We start from the raw sequence: 24929 nt of genomic DNA, 5'->3' as shown, positions 1-24929 counted from the left end.
AGAATCGCATGAAAAGATGAGCCTGGCAGGCTGCAGTCCATAGGATTACAAAGAGTTGGACACAACTGAAGTGACTTAGCAAGCATGCACACATAATACATGTGTGTAACAATTTGTTTCTAAACTAAAAAACAAAAAGTGAAATACATTTAAAAACACACACACAACTTTTATTTCTAGCCAGCTTTAGTATGATGCTGAAAAATGTCAGCTTTAGAGGTTAATTTTTTTATTTCCAAAAGTCCACTGTTGAAATAGATATTTCTTAAGTTGTTTGTTGGCCCTTACCACCTGGAAAGATGATGTTTTGCTCACTTTTCAGCAGTGACAGCAGGCTGGGGGAACTTCCTTACCTAGGACAGGTAGGAGCCTGCATGGGGAATAAAGGGGCAAAGGTGCCCCCCAGCTCCTGGCTGACAGACCCACATCTTGCTGACCCTAAGGGAGAGACATTGAATGGAGAGGTTGATAAGTCTGGTGTTTCCCATTTTTGCTTGAGGCCAGTATGATGCTGCTCAGGCTCCCTTGGTTCACTGGGGGTGAGCATCAGCACGGAGTTGGCCCTCTGCCAGCTAAATGGGCAGCCCACAGGGACTTCAAGGGAGCCACAGACTTAGCACTGTCTGAGACAATAGCAGTGATCAAAGGTGCCAGACGTGGTTTCTTGCAATCAACTTGGGAAATAGGACAAGTAATCACAAAGGTGTGATTTTCCTCAGCTCCAATAAAATGAAAATGCCTGTCCTTGTTATAGAGAATCAGAAGAATCAATAAGGAGTTTGAGGAGACATCGACATGTCCTATGGGCATATTGTGAAACCACTGCTTTCACGCTGATGTGAACCTGAGGGCTGAGGCTCTTCAGCCTGGACAAGTACAGACAAAACTGCCCTCCTCCCACATCGCCTGTGGGCCTGTTGCTTCAGGCTGGAGTAACTAGAATGGAAGCAGAAGTGCAAACGTTGGAAAGAATGACTGCTCACCAACTTCAGCAAGCACTTACTGCCTAAGGCTTTACACACGTCATGTGCACTTTATAAGGACCCTTTGAGATAGGTTCTATTTAACCCACTCCAGTATTCTTGGGCTTGCTTGGTGGCTCAGAGGGTAAAGAATCCACCTGCAATGCAGGAGACCTGGGTTCGATTCCTGGGTTGGGAAGATCCCCTGAAGAAGGGAACAGCTACCCACTCCAGTATTCTGGCGCGGAAAATCCCATGGACAAAGGAGCCTGGCAGGCTACAGTCCATGGGGTCACAAAGATTCGGACACATCTGAGCGACCTTCACTTTCATTTTCACAGATGAAGAAACTAAGGCACTAGCAGTTTATAGAAAATGGTTCAAGTTTATAGAAATAGGAAGTAGGGGAGCTTGAATTCAGTCCCAAGCAGTCAGATTGCAAAGTCTAAGATAAAACCACTGCATCACATTGCCTCTGTAGGATGAGACAACACCTGAATGCAACCCTGGATACTGAGAACAAGGACCAAAGATGTGTTCTGGAAATGATCTTAACTCTGGTGGGATGGATCTTTGAAAAACCTTGGCTTAAATATGGAAGCCATGAGATGAGAAACAATGCCAAAGTTCCAGGTAAGGTGTGCATATAAGAAACAAGAAGTTTACAGGCATAACCAATACTCTGGGGCAGAATCTAGCAAAGCCCTGTAGAGTGAGGTTGCAGGTGCCTGCAGGGAAAGGTAACTCACCCTGGGATGGCAGGGCTTAGGACACACCCAGAGGACTTGAGAATATAACTGCTTGACAGACTCTGGTCAAAAATTAAAATAAGAATAGTTACTTAAGCCAAACCTATATAGTGGAATTTGTTAGACTACTCTCCCTGTTATATGTATTCACTTATTGCTTTGACTGTATCAGCACTGTTCCCACCTCACCTGAAAACTTGGAAAGTTGGCACAGAGAGAAGTCTCCCTCTCTTCTCTTTGAGCAGGAACCACTCTGCTGCCCACTATATTGAACTACTCTACTCCTAAGCATATATTTCATTTCAAGAGAAATGAAAACACAGGTCCACAGAAGAACCTGTAAACAAGTATTCATAGCAGCACCATTCATAATAGCCAAAAAGTTTAAACAACCCGAATATTAATCAACTGATAAAGATAATGTATTATATCCACACATGAGTATTATTCAGTCATAAATAGGAATGAAATTCTGATACATGCTATAACATGCATGAACTCAAAAACATATACTAAGTGAAAAAGCCAGTCACAAAATATGACATATTATATGAGTCCATTTGTATGATATACCCAGAATAGGCAAATTCTTAAGGACAGAGAGTAGATTAGCAGTTGCCTAGGGCTGGGGGGCCTGGAGGAGGACATGGGAACCCACTCCTGTATTCTTGCCCGGAGAATCCCATGGATAGAGGAGCCTGGCCGGCTACAGTTCATAGAGTCACACAGAGTCAGACACGACTGAAGCGACTTAGCACACACGCACACACAGGGCTGAGGGGTAAGGAGGGAATGGGGACTGACTGCTAATGGGTGTGGGGTTCATTTTTGGAGTGAAGAAAATGTTCAAAAACTGATTGTGGTGCTGGTCGTACAACTCTGTGAATATGCTAAAAAACCATTGACTTGTACACTCTAAAAAGGTGAATTATCCGGTTAAGTGAAGTTTATCTCAATAAGGCTGTTATTGAAAAAGAGGAAAAAAAAAAAAAGTTTCAGTGAGTGCCTGAAGGTTTGGGGCACAGAAAGAGAGAAGTCTTAATATGTATTTAATTACATTTCCTCTCTTAGACGTTGCTTTTAGTGACTATTGCAAGGAATGTGGTCTCCTGAATCAGACAGAATATAAAGACAGCTGATACAGAAGCATGTCTAGCATCTCACACAGGGTCCCCCATTTCATGCACCAGAGGAATTTGGCATTGCTCCCCCAATGGGGTGAGCCTCCTGCTCCCCAGGAAGCCACAGAACAGGGCAGCAAATAGATATACAACGTTTTGCTTTGAAGACATTCTCTCTCTTTTTCTCTGACCCACCCACTCACATGCACACACCAAAAACCCATTTTCTAATACTTCTCCCCAATGTTACAGTACCTCCTCTGTCTCTGTTTCCTCCTTTCATAGTTCAGCAAACAGCTTACTCATTTCATAAGAGCAAGTTTGTTGCAACCCACTAATAATAAATCACAGGCATAATTAGAACCACAAGCCTAGCATAGCTAATTCTCCTACTAAAAAAAGTCTGGTTATGAATATTTTTCATAAAATTAAAGAATAACTGCTTAAAAGTTCTAAATCCACTGATGGGCAAAAAGCTATACAATTAAGGTAAAAACAAAAATCTTACATTCCACAAAGATTTATTACAAGAAAGAAGTCAATCATTCTCCTTTTTTAGAGATTTGAACAAGAGAAAACAGGAATTGATTGTATCAAAGAAACTTTTTTAAAAATAAAAAAGGAATATTTTGTCCTTAAGGATAATTAAGCCCTTTAATAAACTTCCTGGAAAGGCTATGAAATCTCCTTCCCTTAAGGGTAGTATCATTGTTATCACTTGAGATCAGATTTGGCCTAACATGAAATAGTAGCTTAAGCAAGGCAAAAAAAAAAAAGTGTTTGTCTCATCTAAGAATCTGGCGACTGTTCAGGGCTGCTTACAGTGGCTCTGCCCAACAAAATTCTCAACATCTTTCCAGCTCACCATCCCATCATCCCAAATAGGGAACCCCCATCCTCATAGTACAAGGTGACAACTAAAGCTCCATGAAACACAGCAGTATTTCAGGCAGCAGGGTGAGAGAAGGGATGAGCTGGGGAAGGGCAGCATGTGTCAACTGTCCTTAAGGAAAATTCCCAGAATCTATCATGTGATGTTTTGCATTGGTTACAGGACCACACTGGTTGCCATGGAGCCTGTCTTTATCTAAGCAGCCATGTGTCCATGCTCACTGGCTTCAGTCATGTCCGACTCTTTGTGACCTGATAGGCTATAACCCACCAGACTCCTCTGTCCATGGGATTCTCTAGGCAAGAATACTGGAGTGGGTTGCCATTCCCTCCTCCAAGGGATCTTCCGGACCCCAGGATCGAACCTACTTCTCCTGTATTACAGGCGAATTCTTTACCCACTGAGCCACCTGGGAAGCCCCTAAGCAGCCATGTACCAATCTAAAAATCAGGGTTTCTATTGTGATGGAAAGAGCAGGAAAAGCTACTGGAGACCATCCCACAGTCTCTGCCACTGTCTTCAATATTCATTTCTTTTACTTGGACAGACACTTCAAAAGGCGTTTCTTTTTACAAAAAGTGCACAGAAGCTGAGAGAGAAAGAGAAAGGAATTTTTCACACTTTGGGTACTCAGAGATATTTGAGTACCTCCCTATTATCCACAATCTGGGACAAATTTTTACCTTTGTTCTGCTTTAGGTTTGAGAAAGGATGCAATTATCCTAACCCCCAAATAGCCAGAATATTATCAAGTACAGGGTAAATAATCAATAAATAAAACTATAAAATTAAATAAATAAGCAAAAAGATGAATAAGCCAAAAAAAAAAATCCTTATTGTCAAGCTCTTGCACTTAATGCATCACCTGAGACAGTCCACATGTGACATCAAACAATCACTTAAATGGGCTACACTGCTGAATCTGGTAGAGTCCGCCTAAACTCCTATAGCAGAACCAGCTCTTGGAGAGGATATTTTTACCTGCAGTAACTCAAATAGTCTTAACTATCAGACTCCAGTACAGTGGAGAACACTGGACAGTTCATGACCTCCATAGATTTCAGATGAATAAACTCTGGTTTAAATTATGCTGCTTTAAATAATGTATAAAGTGCTTTTTATATATAATAAATAATCATAAATACAGATATATAATTATTTTTCAGATTTTATTAATAAAATTATTAATAACAATAATAAGGATGTAATAAATACTTGACCCTAGAGACAAATACAGATTTTCTTTTTAGAAACTGAGAATTGGAATATTTCTTGCCGTATAAATAAACAAGGATGACATAGTCATCCAGGATTCCAGCCCTCCAATGTGAGTTCCTGAGCCAAAGGGCACTCAATGGGCTTCCCAGGTGGCTCAGTGGGTAAAGAATCTGCCTACAATGCAGGAAACAGGCAGAGGCTGCTTCGATCTGGGTCAGGAAGATCCCCTGTAGGACGGCACGGCAACCCACTCCAATATTCTTGTCTGAAGACTCCCAGGGACAGAGAGGCCTGGAGGGCTACAGTCCAGAGGGTTACAAAGTGTCAGACACTACTGAAGTGGCTGAGCATGCACTCAAGGGCATTTAGGCCTTCCTAAGGTCAAAAACCTGTTATCTAACAGACATCAGGACTGCAGCTACTCCCTATCGTAAGCCCCAGGGGAGCTCAGGACATGAAAAAATACAGTATGCTGACTTAGGATAGCTGAGATGCATATGCAAGGAATGATTTCAGTGAGCCCAGACTATTGCATCCTTCTGTATATAAAAAAGCACTAAATACCTTAGCTTGAGATATCTGGTTCTCTTTAATTAACAATCATCTTTTGATGTCCAGACTACCTGCCCTTATTGCAAAACTTCTTTATTACCTGGCTCCTCCCATTACCTACTTACAGCAGTTCTCTCGCGGTTACTTGACATGCTGTCTCCAGGGCTTGAAGTCCTAAAAATTCCCACTGAATAAACATAATTCTCAACTTTCAAGTTGTGACTATTTTATAAGAGAAAGACAGGTGAAGGACAGGGAAACCTGTGTGCTCCAGTTCACGGGGTTGCAGAGTGAGACACAACTGAGCACCTGAATAACAACATATTTTAAGTTGACAAAAGTACACAATTTTTTTCGTGTGTGTGTACAATTTTTTGTACACACACACAAAAAAAGTATATACATAAATGATTTATGTATACAAAAAATCATATACATAAAAAAGTATACAATGACAAAAGTATACAATTAAGTTGGCAAAAGTAATTTAAAAATTACTTTAAACAATGATATACCATCTAGTCAAGGCTATGATTTTTCCAGTAGTCATGTATGGATGTGAGAGTTGGACTATAAAGAAAGCTGAGCGCCAAAGAATTGATGCTTTTGAACTGTGGTGTTGGAGAAGACTCTTGAGAGTCCCTTGGACTGCAAGGAGATCCAACCAGTCCATCCTGAAGGAGATCAGCCCTGGGTGTTCATTGGAAGGATTGATGCTGAAGCTGAATCTCTAATACTTTGGCCACCTCATGCGAAGAGCTAACTCATTTGAAAAGACCCTGATGCTGGGAAAGATTGAGGGCAGGAGGCGAAGGGGACGACAGAGGATGAGATGGTTGGATAGCCAACTCGATGGACATGGATTTGGGTGAACTCTGGGAGTTGGTGATGGACAAGGAGGCCTGGCGTGCTGCAGTTCATGGGGTTGCAAAGAGTCAGACACGACTGAGCGACTGAACTGAACTGAACATGATACCTAGACAGTCATTGTGGAATTATTTTTATATAAGAAGACTGTCATTTCATTTCCTACTAAAGTCAATTAAAACAAATATCTGTGAAGTTATCCTAATTGCCTAGGCTAACTATGACAATGTATGCATGTGTGCATACTCAGCCACTTTAGTCGTGTGTGGCTCTTTGCGACCCTATAGACTGGGCCCACCAGGCTCCTCTGTCCATGGGATTCTCCAGGCAAGAATACTGGAGTGGGTTGCCATGCCCTCCTCCAGGGGATCTTCCTGACCCTAGGATCAATCCGGCAGGCATCTGCCTGCGTCTCCTCGGTCTCCTGAACTGCAGGTGGATCCTTTACCCACTGAGCCACCTGGGAAGCCCATGACAATGTATACATGTCTGTCACTCTGTGCTGAAAGGGTGTCCCCACAGATTACAATGCCTCCACAACATTTTAACCTCTCCATGGTTAAAATGTTAACCTCTCCCTTTGCTATGTGTAAATCTGCACTGTCATCTGAATGAAATGTGGTATTCCGGACTCACCATGTAATATAGGATCTTGAACCACTCTGTTTCAGGAGACTCTAGTCCCATAGCCCTTTCCCAACCCTCTTTGTACAAGAAAGAGAAATTCAGAGACTTTATAAGAAACTTTAGCCAGTGCTTTGAACACAGGGAGATAAAAAGAGACAACTTTCTGGGAGTTTGGGAGAAGGAGATAATCTCAGCTTAGCACAAAGTATAGAGAAGATGCAATTTAAATGAAGAAGACACAAGAAGACAATGTAGAATCAGAACCTGATGGTTGAAATGGAAAAGGAAATAAGTGTGACTGATACCCTGATGTCACAGGGCATCCAGACTTTGAAGAACATGTGTGAAATGTACCATTTGAATCTGAAGAGGGTTGGTGCCCTGTAAGTAGCACAAACCAGCACAAAAAGGCCTCACTTTTATGTATGTATAAAGGAAATTATAAAAAAAAAAAATTATACTTCTAAATCGTTATTTTTATTATCCTTAGTTTAGTCCATCATTAGAATAACCTAGGCATTAAATGCAAATCAAAACTACAGTGAGATACTACTTCACACCAGCCAGAATGTCCATCTTCAAAAAATCTACAAACAATAAATGCTAGAGAGGGTGTAGAGAAAAGGGAACCCTCTTACTCTGTTGGTGGGAATGTAAATTGATACAGCCACAATGGAGAACAATAGGAGGTTGCTTAAAAAAAAACTAACAATAGAACTACCATGTGACCCAACAATCCCACTCCTGGGCATTTACCCAGTTCAGTTCAGTTCAGTCGCTCAGCCATGTCTGACTTTGCGACCCCATGGACTGCAGCACGCCAGGCTTCCCTGTCCTTCACCAACTCCCGGAGTTTACTCAAACTCATGTCCGTTTAGTCGGTGTGCTGCAGCCGCACGTTCCGGGAAACAAACTCACTCAGAAGGACAATGCAGATAATGGAGTGCAGTTTATTACACTAGCAGGGCCAAGGCAGAGTCTCCTCTTAGCCAAGGACCCCGACCAGTTTTTGTGGAAACCTTATATATCATAAGTGTACGTGCCCAAACCCACCTCCCCAAATTCCCTGAAACTAGTCTGAACAAAGGAAAAGAAAGATACAATCAAAGTTAATCCGTGATTCATATGCCTTAAGCCTAGGTAGTTAACAGTGGACAATTATTAATAGGCCTGTGGTCATACCCCAATAAGCGTAATAGAATATATGATTCTATTTGGTTACACAGATAATTAGGGTATTCTTTTAGGCAATGGAGGGGCTCTTCCTTCCAGGGGCCTGGTTTTCCAATTGGTATGTCGTTTCCATAGATACTGGGCATATAGCTCAAAGTCCACAGTCCGGCCCAAGATGGAATCCTGCTTTCAAGATAAAGCCTGTTCTGTTTTCTCCTTCAGATGATGCCATCCAACCATCTCATCCTCTGTCGTCCCCTTCTCCTCCTGCCTTCAATCTTTCCCAGCATCAGGGACTTTTCCAATGAGTCAGCTTTTTGCATCAGGTGGCCAAACTATTGGAGTTTCAGCTTCAACATCAGTCCTTCCAATGAATATTCAGGACTGATTTCCTTTAGGATGGACTGGTTGGATCTCCTTGCAGTCCATGGACTCTCAAGGGTCTTCTCCAACACCACAGTTCAAAAGCATCAATTCTTTGGCACTCAGCTTTCTTTATAGTCCAGCTCTCAAATCCATACACGACTACTGTATGGATTTGACTATGGTCTAGTCAAACCATAGCCTTGACTAGACAGACCTTTGTTGGCAAAGTAATGTCTCTGCTTTTTAAAACGCTAAGTTGGTCATAACTTTCCTTTCAGGGAGTAAGCGTCTTTTAATTTCATGGCTACAGTTACAATCTGCAGTGATGCTGGAGCCCCAAAAAATAAAGTCTGCCACTGTTTCCACTGTTTTCCCATCTATTTGCCCAGAGAAAAACATAATTCCAAAAGATACATGCACTCCAATGTTCATTTCAGCATTATTTACAATATCCAAGACATGGAAACAACCTAAAGGTCCATCAACAGAGGAATGGATAAAGAAGATGTGGTACGTATATGCAACGGAATATTGTGTGTATTCAGTTGCTCAGTTGTGTCTGACTCTTTGCTACCCTATGGACTATAGCCCACCAGGCTCCTCTGCTCATGGTATTTACCAGGAAAGAACACTAGAGTGTATTGCCATTTCCTACTCCAGGGGACCTTCCCAACTCAGGAACTGAACCCATGTCTCTTGTGTCTCCTGCATTGGCAGGCAGATTCTTTACTACTAGTGCCACCTGGGAAGCCCAGGTGGAATATTACTCAACCATAAAAATGGACAAAATTGTGCCATCTGCAGAGATACACCTGGACCTGGAGACTTTCATACAGAGTGAAGTAAGTCAGAAAGAGAAAAATAAATTTCGTATATTAACACATATATGTAGAATCTAGAAAATGGTACAGATGAACCTATTTGCAAAGCATAAACGGAGACACAGACATAGAGAACACATGTATGGACACCAAGAGGGGAAGAGGGTTGGGATAAATTGGGAGATTGGGATTGACATTGTATGTGCATGCATGTAGGCCTAGGTCGCTTCAGCCGTATCTGACTCTTTAAACCCTCTGGACTATAGCCCGCCAGACTCCTCTGTTCATGGAATTCTCCGAGCAAGAATACTGGAGTGGGTTGTCATGCCCTCCTCCAGGGGATCTTCCCAACCCAAGGACTGAACTCACATCTCCTATGGCTCCTGCACTGCAGGCAGATTCTTTACGGCTGAGCCACCAGGTAAGCCCTGACACATATATACTACTTACATATAAGGTGGATAACTAACAAGAACCTACTATATAGCACAGGAGGAGAAAAAAGAAGATACAATCTGTTTGTAGGACATATATAAGTTAACCTTAAAAGCAGATTACAATATATATTAGGTGCAGACAAATACTGCTTGATTCCACTTATACGAGGTACCTAGAATAGTCAAATTCATATAGTCAGAAAGTACATTGGTAGATGTCAGGGGCCAAGGGGTGGTGGTGGAGGGGAATAAAGAGTTAGTGTTTAATGGGGACAGAGTTTCAGTTTAGGAAGGTAAAAAATTGGGGAGATGGATGATAGTGAGAGTCATACAACAATGTGAATGTATTTAGTGTCACTGAACTGTATAGTTAAATATGGTTAAAATAGTATGTTCTATATTATGTGACTTTTACCACAATAAAAAAAAATTTTTTTATACCTGTGGCAGATTCATTTTGATATATGGCAAAACCAATACAATATTGTAAAGTTAAAAAATAAAATAAAATTTAAAAAAAATAAATAAAGATAAAAAATAAAAGAGGTTTACTATCTAGCCACTCCCACCCCACATACCACCACCACCATGAAAGCTACCATCAACTGAAGCAGAACTCCAGATCAGCCCCAGTGACAGTGAATCAAACAGCCACTCTCAAAAATATATTTTGCAAGTTAGCTTACATCTGGTGTTTGAACTTACCAGTTGATTGACAAAGCAATAACATACTCTGCTTGTGCAAAAGATTATTATATAAGCATAGCTCTGCTGGAGGAGGGGAAAAAAGCCAAATTCCCAGCTAAGATGTCATCGGGATTTAAAATGCAATAAATCTCTTTCTAGAGTATGTATGATTTTTAAAATACCAGACATCCGATGGCAGCAGATGCAGTTAAAAAGGAAGAAAATGCTGACTTCAACAACAACAAAAAATAGTTTAAAGATCTGGGAATTTAGCCCAGTTTCAGAATATAGGGTAGCAAGTACTCTTTTCTATGTGATTTTGACTCACTTCTCTCATTTAATTTTCCCTTCAGTTCTAGGGGAGGCCTGTAAAGCTGAGAGAAAAAGCTATTAAACTGCTATGAAGATATTACTCTGTCACTTTCCACTCAAGTTCTCTTTCCACTGCTGAAAGTAGAAAGAATAGTTAATAAAGTGTCAGAGGGATTACTACCATTGCTCATCAAGTTTTACCCAAACCTTAATGCCACACAATTAACAGAATGATAATATATAATAAAGCCCTTCAAAATCCCCAGTATTTTTTTCATGGCCCTTCCAACAAGGAGTAAAATCAGGGGCAGATTTCCCCAATATCCTCTGGACATAATCTAAATCGTATAGAACAACAGAAAAGTGGTCCTCTAATGTCAGGACTTGTGAATACAACATGAGGTGCTTATAAAAATGTAGTTTTCTGCTCCTTTCCCCAAACCTGCTGATTCATAGTCTATGGCACTGGGTCAAGGAATCTGTATTTAATAAGCCCCTAGGTGATCTTGAAAAGGTAATTTCACATCACACTTTGGGAAACACTGCTATAGAAAGTGTATTTCACCTCAACCCACATTATATGCCTGGCAATTTAGCTTTTCACCTATCCCAGTATCCAAATCACAACCAGACAGTGTTAATGGCTCTACCAGAGACACAGGTCAGATGGAAGTGGGGGGAGGGGGAATGGTGAGCAATGAACAGAGATCAAGAAATCTTCTTTGAAACTGATCCTAGTCACCCAATGGGAGCCCCTCCACATCACCAACCTCTGACTGAAGAAAAATAAAAGATTAGGTGAGAATTTGGAGCAAGAACCAGTAGGACACATAGATCTTGGCCCAGGAAGTACCCATCTTTTCCCATGGTTTGCTGCCTTAAGGAGAACATACATTAGCTAGCCCTTAACTATACAAGGTTTTGAAAAATCGAACTGGACAGCACAGCAATGATCTCAAACCACTCCAGTGCCCTCTCAACCTCTTCCCTCCCCAGATCCAACCAGAAAACATGCTGAGATAACCCTCAGACTCTCCTAGGGTGACCGCCCATCCTAGTGTTCTCAGAACAAAGGGATTTTGTGAGATGCAGGACTTGCACTGATGAAACAGAGAATTCAGGGCAAACTGAGATGAGCTATCTGACTTCAGTAATAAACCGGGGTCACAACTTGTCACCAGTCATGGTGACTGGCTCCTACTAGACACAGATAACCTCTCCATCCTCACCTGGTTTGGAACTAGTTTAAACATTCCCCAAGGTCTAGTCCTCACACCACGTGAGTCACCAGCACCAGGGAGCAACTCCACCAGGATCTCAGACAGAGGGAGGCAGGGTCAGGTAGAATTCTACTTGAGAGGCCATTTCTAGACCAGGCCTATGATTTTTCCAGTAGTCATGTACAGATGTGAGAGTTGGACCATAAAGAAGGCTGAGCACCAAAGAACTGATACTTTCAAACTGTGGTGCTGGTGAAGACTGTTGAGAGTCCCTTGGATAACAAGGCAATCAAACCAGTCAATCCTAAAGAAAACCAACCCTGAATATTCACTGGAAGGACTGATGCTGAAGATGAAGCTCCAATAACTTGGCCACCTGATGCAAAGAGCCAACTCATTAGAAAAGGCCCTGATGCTGGGAAAAATTGAGGGCAGAAGAAGAGGGTATCAGAAGATGAGATGGCTGGATGGCATCACTGACTCAATGGATATGAGTTTCAGCAAGCTCCAGGAAATAGTGTAGGACAGGGAAGTCTGGCATGCTGCAGTTCATGGGGTCACAAAGAGTTCGATATGACTGAGGAACTAAACAACAACACCCAAAATTTCTGGTTCAAAGGTAGAAACTTCATAACTCTGAAGTCTAACCAGAGCACTCAGAGAGATCAAGTCACATCTAGTCCTTGCTCTCATATCCAGAATCTGCATGGAGTCTCAGCATCCAGAATCTTCAGCAGAAACCCAATAATTACAAGTAAGAAAGTTTCCCATTCACCAGACTTTAAATTTACTTTTCCTACTAGGTAAGACCTAAGTTAGAGAAAAACTAACAAATTAACAAAAGATAAATTTCTGACAGTACCTAGTAGTGATAAAGAAGTGAGGTACTTACTAGATAATCTTAAGTGACTTCAACCTTGGCTACAACCAGGACCCCCCTGAATGCTCTGGAAACTGATACCTGGGCCACTCTCAGAGGTCTGGATTTAGTCTGTGATGAATTCACCTGGGCTTAAAGATTTTATTTAACATTACCTTGCTGTTTCCAACATGCAGCCAAAATAGAAAACCCCTGCTTAAAGTAGAAATGGAGGGTCTCTCTGAGAAAGAGACCTGTGAATGGAGACCTTAATGAACAGGAGGGAGCTGAGGAAAGAACACTTGAGAAAGTGCAAGCCTTTTGAGCAGGAATGATAGAAACAATGTTAGCCCTAGGAGGCAGGAGCTTTGTGCCTAGACACTATGCCCACCCAGTGTCTGGAATATAAAAGAGGCTTCACGTATATTTGTTGAGAAAGTTAATTTTAAAAACGCCAAGATCCCTGGAGTGAAGTGACCAAAGAGGAGGGAGGCATATGGCGGACGAAGGAAAAGCAGGCACGGCAGGATTGTGTCCTTCTGAAGGTCATGCTGGAGCTGTTATTTTGTGTACAGTGGAAAACATTGGAGGATTTAAACAGGAAAGTGATGTGGATTACTTTTTTTTTAAAGATTATTCTGGACTTCTACTTCTGGGAAGATGAAACAGATGTACTTTTCCTTATTCTTCCCACCAAGTACAATTTAAAACCTTGAACATGATATGAAAAAAAAAAAGAAGAAAAAGACTATGGGAGAGAAGTCAGAAGCTTGGGACCCAGGAACCATTATGGTGATGAATTCTCTGAGTTTTCATTGGGCCTTCTGTTTCTCAGAGCTGAACATGTCAGTAAACTGGAAACACCAATGATCAAGATAAAAACAAAACAATCAAAAAGCCCGCTCCATTCTAGCAAAAGACTAGAAAAGGGGCAGCCTAACAAGATGGAAAACTTTTAGACAATTACTATCCTGGTGGCTCAGAAGGTAAACAATCTGCCTACAATGTGGGAGATCCAGGTTCAATCCCTGGGTTGGGAAGATCCTCTGGAGGAGGCCATGGCAACCCACTCCAGTATTCCTGCTTGGTGAATTCTATGGACCGAGGAGCCTAGTGGGCTCCAGTCCATGGGGTCACAGAGAGTCGGACACGATTGAGTGACTAACACTTTCACTTTCCAGCCAAATAGCACAGAAAACACTGTGACTCCAGCCACACGTGCCAAGAGAGGCCAAATGAGGAGCCCAGACTTCCAGCCTTGCCAGGTTGTAAGGGTACCCCATCACACCCACTAGAATGGTGTCAGAGAAGGCAGAGGAGAGAATGGGAACTTTCACCACTGACCAGTGGTGATGAGGCCAATAAGGTCTGTGAAGGCCATAAAGAGGACATGACATGATGCTTCTGCCCCTCACACCCAGGAAGGAGTTGGCGGGCACCCAGTAGGGAGCCAGAGCTACTGTTGTGCATCAGTGGGACCGAAGGGGGAACCTGGGCCTCTATCCTCATTTTACACTAACAAAGCAGTACTCTCACTTCCCCCATTATAGTGGAATCAGTGAAGTCGCTCAGTCGTGTCCGACTCTTTTCGACCCCATGGACTGTAGCCTATCAGGCTCCTCCGTCCATGGGATTTTCCAGGCAAGAGTGCTGGAGTGGATTGCCATTTCCTTCTCCAGGGGATCTTCCCAACCCAGGAATCGAACCCGGGTCTCCTGCATTGCAGGCAGACGCTTTACCATCTGAGCCACCAGGAAAGCCCCATAGTGGAATCAGAGAGCACCAACTAAAATAACAGGATAAATAAGATCCTCAGCCTCATAACATAATTCCCAAAATGCCCAGGTTTCAACTGAAAAATCAATCATCATATCAAGAACCATGAAAATCTCAAACTAAATGAAAAAAGATAATCAACATATGCTAATACCAAGATGACATATGTTACAATTATTTAACAAGTATTTTAAAGCAAACATCGTGAAAAATGCCAGTAAGCAACTGTGAACATTCTTGAAACAAACAGTAATGTAGAAAGTGTCAGAAAACAGGTAAAAAACATAAAGAAGAACCAAACAGAAATTTTAGAACTGAAAAATACAATAACCAAAATTTTTAAAAATTCAATGAATTCAAGACTCAATAGCATAACAGGGCAGGGACAGAGGGGAGAAACAGTGAACTGGACTATAGAACAATAAAAATTACTTAATCTGAACATAAGACAGAAAGTAGATTGAAAAAAAAAAAATGATCCAAGGCTCAGGGATCAGTGAAGCTATAACAAAAGATCTAACATTTATGTCACTGGGATTCTGGAAGCAAAAGAGAAAGATGGTGAGGCTGAGAAACATGGTGAGACTGATAAAGAACTCAAAAGAATAATGGCTAAATTAAATTTCCCAGATTTTTAAAAGACATAAATGTAAAGGTTCAAGTACAGTGAATCCCAAAAGAAGATAATCTCAAGGAAGTCCACACCAAGAAACAAAAAATAAGAGAAAAATGAAACTTCATTACCTATAGTGAAAAAACAATTTAAATGATGGTGGATTTTTTTCACCAGAAATCACAGAGGCCCGAAACAAGTGGTATGACACTTTCCAAGTGCTAAAAGCAAAGAATTGTCAAAACAGGATCATTTGTCTAGCAAAAATATCCTTCAAGAATGAAGGGCAGGGCTTCCCTGATGGCTCAGTGGTAAAGAATCTGCTTGCCAATGCAGGAGACATGGGTTGGATCTCTGATCTGGGGAAGATCCCACATGCCTTGGAGCAACTAAGTCTGCGGACCACAGCTACTGAGCCCATGCTCTAGAGCCCAGGAGCTGCAACTACTTAGCCCACAGGCCACAACTAGTGAAGCCCACAGGCCCTAGAGCCCATGGTCAGCAACAAGAGAAGCTACCACGATGAGAAGCCTGTGGACCCCATTTAGAGAGTAGCTCCCACCTGCCACAATGAGAGAAAAGCTCACATAGCAATGAAGACCCAGCACAGCCATAAGTAAATAAGTTAATTAATTTTTTTAAAAAGAATGAAGGGCAGGCAGACCTACCCCAAAAGAATAATTAAAGAAATTTCTCTTAAAAAAGAAAGAAAGAAAGAAAGAAATTTCTCTTAAATGTAAAAGAAACGATAAAGTGGAATCTTGGATTTTCAGGAAGAAAGAAAAAAAAGCAGCAAAAATATAGGAAAATACAACATATTTTTTTCTCCTCTTAAGATTTCTAAATTATGTTTGATGATTGAAATAAAAATTATAACACTGATGTGGTTTTAAATGTATATAGAGGAAATATTTATAAGGATTATACTATAAATGGGAAGGGCCAAAGGATATAAAATTTATATAGCATGAACAGGTAAAATGATGGCACCAGTAGACAGTAATAAGTTATATGTATATAATGTAACACCTAGAGCAACCACTAAAAAACTATCCAAAGAGATACAGTCAAAAATATTATAGATAAATATAAATGGAACTCTAAAAAGTGACCAAGAAATGCACAGAAAACCAGGAGAAATAAAGAAACAAAAAACTGAGAGAACAAAAAGAAAACAACAACAACAACAAAAAAGTCAGACTTAAGCTCTGACATATCAGTAATTACATTAAATGCAAACGGTCCACATAAACCAATTAAAGACAGAAACTGGCAAACGGGATTAAAAAATTATGATCCAGCTATATACTGTCTTCAAGAAATTAATTTCACATATAACGATATACATGGGTTAAAAGTAAAAGGATGGGAAAATATGTACCATGCAAACATCAAAGAAAACACAAATGGCTATATCAATATCATATAGACTTCAGAACTACAACAACAAAAATCACCAGAGACGAGAGGAATGTCAACCATATAAGGATGAAAATGTAAATCCAACAAGAAGACATAGTAACCTTAAATGAATGTGAATCAAAGAACAAAAGACATGAATCAAAAACTTCTAGATCTGAAAGCAGAAATAGACAAATCCACAGTTAGAGCTGGAGACTTCAATACCTCTCTTTCAAGCAACTGACAGAACAACTAGCAGAAAAATCTTGGATAATATAGAAAAACTTAATACTACCATCAACCAACAGGATCTAATCAACATTTATAGAATACTCTGTCCAACAATAGCAGAATACATATTCTTTTCAAGTGTACATGGAACATAAATACCATATATATGCCACAGCCATAGTCATTTAAAAAAAAAAACCTTCAAAAAGTTTTTAAAATTTCAAATTATAGAATATGTTCTCTGACCACAATGGAATCAAACTAGAAATTGATAAGAAAAATAAAATTAAAATCTCCAAATACTTGCGAACTAAATAATACATTTCTAAATAATCCCTGGGTCAAAGAGAGAGCCTCAAAGTAAATCAAAGGATATGTTGAACTAAGTGAAAACAAAAAACACAACATAGTTTAAAAATGAAAATACAACATAACAAAAGTTGTAGGACACAGCTAAAGTAGTGCTGAGAAAGAAACTTACAGCACTAAGTGCTTACATTAGAAAACAGGAAACATCTCAGGTTGGTAATCCTAGCTCTCAACTCAAGAATCTATAAAAAGAGAAGCAAAATAAACACAAAACAAGAAGAAGAAAGGACATAAAAATGAGTAGAAATCAATGACATTTAAAAGAGAAAAACAGCACAGAAAATCAATGAAATGAAGAGCTGGTTCTTTGAAAAAAAAAATCAATAAAATTGACAAATCTCTAACAAAAATAACAAAGGAAACAGAGAAGATACACATTACCAATATCAGGTATTATCAATACAGGCAATAACAATACATTCTAAGGGAGATCAGTCCTGGGTGTTCATTGGAAGGACTGATGCTAAAGCTGAAACTCCAGTATTCTGGCCACCTCATGTGAAGAGTTGACTCATTGGAAAAGACCCTGATTCTGGGAGGGATTGGGGGCAGGAGGAGAAGGGGATGACAGAGGATGAGATGGTTGGATGGCATCACCGACTCGATGGACATGAGTTTGGGTAAACTCCGAGAGTTGGTGACGGACAGGGAGGCCTGGCATGCTGCGATTCATGGGGTCGCAGAGAGTCGGACATGACTGAGTGACTGAACTGAACTGAACTGAATATCAATACAGACTGTGCAGACATCAAATACATAACAAGCATAATAAATAAGGAAATTACTCCATACACATAAAATTGACAACTTAAATGGAATGGGCTAACTCCTCAAGAAACAAAAACACAGTAGTTCAAACAGATCATTTGAACAGTCATATAACTAATAAGGGGCTTACCAGGTGGCACTAGTGGTAAAGAACCCGCCTGCCAATGTAGAAGATGTAAGAGACACAGGTTCAATTGCTGGGTTGGGAAGATCCCCTGGAAGAGGGCATGGCCCATTCCAGTATTCTTGCATGAAGAATCCCATGGACCTAGGAGCCTGGCGGGCTATGGGCCACAGGGCCGCTTAGCACGCTTGCACACAAGCACATAACTAATGAAGAAATTTAGTTTGTACTTTAAAAACTTCTCCAAAAATAAACTTTCAAGCTCAGTAAGTGTCACTGTAGAATTTTACCAAATGTTTAAAATTTAACATCAATTCTATATAATCTCTTACAGAATTTTCAATAGAAGAGGAAAGAACACTTCCCACTTCATTTCATGAAGCTAGTATTATCTTGATATCAAAAAACCAAAAAGGTACAAAAAGAAAGAAAGGAAGAGAGGGAGGAAAGGGGAGAGAGAGAATTATAAAACAATATCCCTTGTGAATATATATGCAAAAATCCTTAACAAATACTAGTAAACAGAATTTAGCAATACATAAAAATAAATATGCATCATTCCCAAGACCACTTGAACATTTGAAAATCAATCAATGTAATCTGCTATATTACCACACTAAAGAAGAAAGATGATTATATCAATCTAGGAAGAAAAGAACCCAATTAAAAATAATTTAGATGGAATGGGCTAACTCCTCCCTTAAGTTAGCCCATTCCATCTTTCAACACCCAATTAAAAATAATAAGTCTCAGAAAAATAAGAATAGAGAGGAACTTCCCCAACTTGATAAAGAACACATACCAAAAATCTACAGCTAACATTACAGATAATGGTGAAAGACTGAATGCTTTCCTCTTAAGACCAGAAGCAATTAAGGCACGTTCACTATCACCACTCTCCAAAATAATGCTGAAAGTTCTAGACATGCATACTAGTGTGATTCCACCTATACATCTCTGAAAAGATAAAAACTAAGGAAATGAAGATTAGATTAGTGGTTGCTAGGGGTTACGGTGAGGCTGGTGGTGAAAGGGAAGTAGTTGTCATTATAAAAGCCCTTGTGGTGATGAAAATGTTCTGTATCTTGATGGAGAGATGTCAATTTCTGAATTGTGATATTATACTATAATCATGCAAGATGTTACCATTTGGGAAAACTGGTACATGGAATCTCTGTATTATTTCTTACAGCTACATGCCAAACAACAACAATCTCAAAATAAGATGTTTAACTTCAAATATATATATATATGATAATATATAAGGATATATTAATATACATGTATTATTTTCTTGGGCTCCAAAATCACTGCAGATGGTGACTGCAGCCATGAAATTAAAAGATGCTTGTTCCTTGGGAGAAAAGCTATGACAAACCTAAACAGCATACTAAAAACCTGAGACGTTACCTTGCCAACAAAGGTCCGTCTAGTTAAAGCTATGGTTTTTCCAGCAGTCATGTATGGATATGAGAGTTGGACCATAAAGAAAGCTGAGCACCAAAGAACTGATGCTTTTGAATTGTGGTGCTAGAGAAGACTCTTGAGACTTGGACTTCAAGGAGATCCAACCAGTCGATCCTAAAGGAAATCAGTCCTGAATATTCATTGGAAGGACTTCTACTGAAGCTGAAACTCCAATACTTTGGCCACATGATGCGAAAAACTGACTCACTGGAAAAGACCCTGATGCTGGGAAAGACTGAAGGCAGGAGAAGGGGACAACAGAGGACGAGATGGTTGGATGGCATCACCAACTCAATGGACATGAGTTTGAGCAAACTCTGGGAGCTTTTGATGGACAGGGAGGCCTGGCGTGCCTCTGGCGTCCATGAGGTCGCAAAGAGTCGAACACAACCGAGCGACTGAACTGAATTGATGATATATATGTATATAAAATCATCCTGTCAGCTGTGGGGAGGATGAACGGTAAAAAACAGGGATACTGAGGGAGAAACCAGTTAGGAGAACATGAAGTCATCCAGGTAAGAGATGACTGTCCTACAACTACCACAGTGGGAAGTGAAGCAAAGAAGTGGGTAGATTGGGGATGCATTGTGCAGGTATAAGCAACAGTATTTGCTGATGGGTTATCTGCAGAGAGTGAAAGAAAGAGAAAAGTGAAAAGTGACTCTGAGGTTTCTTACCTGAACAACTAACTAGATAATGATGCCATTAACTGAAGTGAGGAACAGTCTGTTCTCCACAAATATTTGGGATTTGAGGTTATTGTTCAGTTAGCTTATCCTCTTCTTGAACAACATTCACAATTTGGATGTCAGTTGTTGCCCTGCACATTTAGAGCCGCCAAAGTTCTACACAGGTGACGTTACTTTCAAGAAAAGCAATAAAGAAAACATAAGCCTGAAACGACCAGAAGCAAGGAAGTACTGCTGAGTCAGAAACCCTTGCTTCCATCGTTTCTTCAAGAATTGGAATATCAAGAGTAAGAGAAAGCAGGACTTTGTTGCTTACTCTGAATTTGTAAATCAACTATTTCAGGTGAGTTGTCTACTGAAAAAAATTTTCCCACTCAAACTGATGTTCTAGTTGAGGGGTTTTCTTCCCAATGCTTCATACAATTAAAGATAATTGGAGGGCCTAACCCAAAAAAACAGATGACCATACAGCATCACAGAACTTATCTCCTCTGAGGTACAAGTTGAGGGCCCAGCACTTTAACAAATGCCAGGTTCACTCTTCCTCTAAGGCAGTGCTGGATTCTCAACCATAAACATCAACTCTTATTTTCCTTAGGAACACAAGTCAGTGGGCTGCAGCCTCTGGTTGTCATAGCAACTGAAATTTCACACATGAAATGTTTTGCTCAGAACATAGACTTAGCGTAGCACTTTTTTTTGAGCATATATTTTATTTTAGCACATGGAGGATTTTGTGCCATTTTCAGTCATTTCTTCCATCTCAAATATATTATTTTCTAAAATGCCACAGTGACTAAAGACTAAGACCAAAAAAGGATTGCCAGATTTCTCTCTTAATTAGACTTTTGATTGTAATTGCTCCCTTGGTTGCTATCTACCCTTGAACAATCTCCTTTGGTATTGTGGTTCCAAGGTAACGTAAGGCCACATAATCAGATTCAGCCCACCAGGCCACCATAATCTACCGATATATTCTGAAAGAAAGGACCTACTTATTCCTTTTATATCATGCTGTCCTTACTCTTTTGGTCTATTATTTCCTGCTAACCCAAAAAAGAAAAAAGAATGATGCACTGGCTCAACTTTAATATTACGGGAAACAGGGAAAAGAATCCTGAAGGCAACGGTTTCTTGTTCAAGAACAGTTTCCAATGGCCCCAGAGCACATATAAAGCACATGTATTAATACTACCACTCCCAACTAGAGAAGGAAATGGCAACCTACTCCAGTTTTCTTGCCTGGGGAATCCCATGGACAGAGGAGCCTTCGGGCTACAGTCCACAGGGTTGCAAAGAGTCACACAAGACTTAGCAACTAAACAACCCCAAATTTCAACATAGCAAACACTGAAAAACTGCCACAGTTCTCTTTGCCTCAGAGCCCAGTACAAGACCTCAGAATCTTTCTCAACACTGCACTACATGCAGCTGCTACCAATCAACTGGAGATGTAGGAACGCTGAAACCTATTTGCTATCTGGGATTAGAATCTTACCCAATGTTTCAAAAATCAAGTAGAGCACACTGTTTGACTATAGCAGTCAAAAAATAATCCTAAGATTTTGTAAAACAAGCTTAAAACTAGTCTGTTACTTGCTGGGTCACTCACTTGCAAAGTTAGCCAGTTATCAACTATCAAACATAGTCTTTGATTTACCTTGAGACTCCCATCTTTGCCCTATGGGTTATTTAGAAATGTGTTAGCTAATGCAAACAAGGTCATAGGGGAATCCCAGACAGCCTGTTAGCTTTTCCTGTTGCCCAGAGATTATGTCCTTAACTCTAAATAGCTATGCTACACGAACATAACAGGAGAGTTAGATGGCCTCTTTGAAACACACACACAGGGTCAAGTACTCCCAATGTGGTGTGTTTTCCTACAGATTTCATCCTCTTTGTGATCTGTAATTTTGGAATGTCTGTTAGGAAATGACTTAATCTGCCATCATTTTCTAGTCATTGGCTACACCTCCTGTAGCTGGTTAAAGCTGGGCAATAAAGAAGATCATAAAGATCTGAGGGCTCAGAATGCAGGCTGGCCCTAGCATGGATGAGAGAAGCTAATTTCAACCTGCTTGCTCACAGGGATTTTAGGATGATGGTCCACAGTATCAGGAGAACCCTCACTGACTCTGCTGTTTTGTATATATCTACATTGCATGCATGCATGCTAAGTTGCTTCAGTCGTAGCCAACTCTGCAATCCTATGGACTATAGCCTGCCAGGCTCCTCTGTCCATGGGATTCTCCAGGCAAGAACACCTGGAGTGGGTTGCCATGCCCTCCTCATGTATTTACATTACCCAATAAATCACTGCAGATGGTGACTGCAGCCATGAAATTAAAAGACGCTTACTCCTTGGAAGGAAAGTTATGACCAACCTAGATAGCATATTCAAAAGCAGAGACATTACTTTGCCAAAAAAGGTCCGTCTAATCAAGGCTATGGTTTTTCCAGTGGTCATGTATGGATGTGAGAGTTGGACTGTGAAGAAAGCTGAGCACCAAAGAATAGATGCTTTTAAACTGTGGTGTTGGAGAAGACTCTTGAGAGTCCCTTGGACTGCAAGGAGATCCAACCAGTCTATTCTAAAGGAGATCAGCCCTGGGTGTTCTTTGGAAGGAATGATGCTAAAGCTGAAACTCCAGTACTTTGGCCATCTCATGGGAAGAGTTGACTCATTGGAAAAGACTCGGATGCTGGGAGGGATTGGGGGCAGGAGGAAAAGGGGACGACAGAGGATGAGATGGCTGGATGGCATCACTGACTCAATGGACGTGGGTTTGGGTGAACTCCGAGAGTTGGTGATGGACAGGGAGGCTTGGCGTGCTGCAATTCATGGGGTCGCAAAGTGTCGAACAAGACTGAGCCACTGAACTGAACTGAAAGGCCCCAGAGAAGGCAATGGCAACCCACTCCAGTACTGTTGCCTGGAAAAATCCCATGGACAGAGGAGCCTGGTAGGCTGCAGTCCATGAGGTCGCTAAGAGTTGGACACGACTGAGTGACTTCACTTTCACTTTTCACTTTCATGCATTGGAGAAGGAAATGGCAACCCACTCCAGTGTTCTTGCCTGGAGAATCCCAGGGATGGGGGAGCCTGGTGGGCTGACGTCTATGGGGTCGCACAGAGTTGGACATGACTGAAGAGACTTAGCAGCAGCAGCAGCAATGCTAAAGGCCCACCTGAAAATGAAACATAAATTCTGTTCTTAATTATTACAATGCTTTGGAATATCCAGAAACTGGCTCCATTTAGAAAGCAGGAACCAGGTGGACCAACTAAGGAATTAGGACCAGTTAATTAACTAAAGAAGAGAACCTCTGAGATAGTCCTGATTGTGAACATTCTGTTCATCACGGCCTCAATAAATCTCTGAAATGTCCCAGAATTTCAATGTTTTAGTGAGCTATGACAGAATGAAGTCAATAATCTCTAGGTGGAAAGCCTCCAAACATTCTCCTTATGTAAGAAAAAAAATTCACACAATTGTAAGAGCTTGCAAAGCTTATCAACTATGATGTGATGTAGTTCACTTCAATTGCTCAGTCATGTCCAACTCATTTCAACCCCATGGACTGCAAGGCTTCCCTGTCCTTCACTGTCTCCTGGAGCTTGCTGAAACTCATGTCCATCGAGTCGGTGATGCCATCCAACCACCTCATCCTCTGTCGTCCCCTTCTCCTCCTGCCTTCAATCTTTCCCAGCATCAGGCTCTTTTCCAATGAGTCGGCTCTTCTCATCAGGTGGCCAAAGTATTGGAGTTTCAGCTTCAGAAGCAGTCCTTCCAATGAATAATCAGCGTTGATTTCCTTTAGGATTGATATATTACAGTCATGGCAGCAAATATTTTCAGGAATTATTAATATATAGTATAAGTTATTTTACCTATAGTATGAAAAGTGTTTGAATAATTATAAAACTATATTTCAGTATCAACATGACTAAGAAACTGTACCTTTATCATGGCTTTGAAAAGCAAATCATTTTTTAAAGATGTGACAATTCCCATTTAACATTCTACGCCCTTTATGAGTGGGATAAACCATGCCACAGCAGGAAACCTGACATCAGTTCACATCACAGAAACATCAGTTAGCAGTCAGCTGGAGAGCTTTTAGTATTTCAATTCAAATTATTTTCATAAAAAATGTTGAGTCGTGTTTCACAAAAGAAGCAGTGACTTGATGTCAAATCTTAACAAGATGACTGTTTCAGACCTTCATACTCAGTGTTGAACTATCAACCCAAACCCTGTGCATTTTACCGTGTTTACTCAAGTACCCTTGGGGGTTTGAGATGGGGCCCTTGGGCATGCTCCCTCTGTTCCAAGCAATTGTTTAGGATTCTTTTCTCCCTTGGGGCCCTTTATGAACTTCCATTCCAGTGGCAGTTCTATGGAATGAATGTTTGTGACCCCACCAAAATTCACATGTTGAAACCTAATCCCTACTGTGATGGTAACTGAAGGTGGGGCAGTTTGGAGGATGATTAGGTTAGTAGGATGAAGTGAAGTGAAAGTCACTCCATTGTGTCCGACTCTTGGCAACCTTGGACTGTAGCCTTCCAGGCTCCTCTGTCCATGGAATTCTCCAGGCAAGCATACTGGAGTGGGTAGCCG

At 40.8% G+C, this 24929-nt stretch overlaps 1 protein-coding gene across 5 annotated transcripts in view; it reads right to left on the bottom strand.

Annotated features, from left to right (window-relative positions):
• Positions 1-24929, bottom strand: part of GPR176 (G protein-coupled receptor 176) — a 123150-nt gene that overhangs the window by 26409 nt on the left and 71812 nt on the right. The window lies entirely within an intron of this gene.

The sequence above is a fragment of the Bos grunniens genome, chromosome 10 (genome assembly GCF_055505025.1).
Source record: "Bos grunniens cultivar Pamir isolate PY7600 chromosome 10, Bosgru_T2T1.0, whole genome shotgun sequence".
Taxonomy (NCBI): Eukaryota; Metazoa; Chordata; class Mammalia; order Artiodactyla; family Bovidae; genus Bos; species Bos grunniens.
This window is presented reverse-complemented; position numbering and strand designations above follow the sequence as displayed.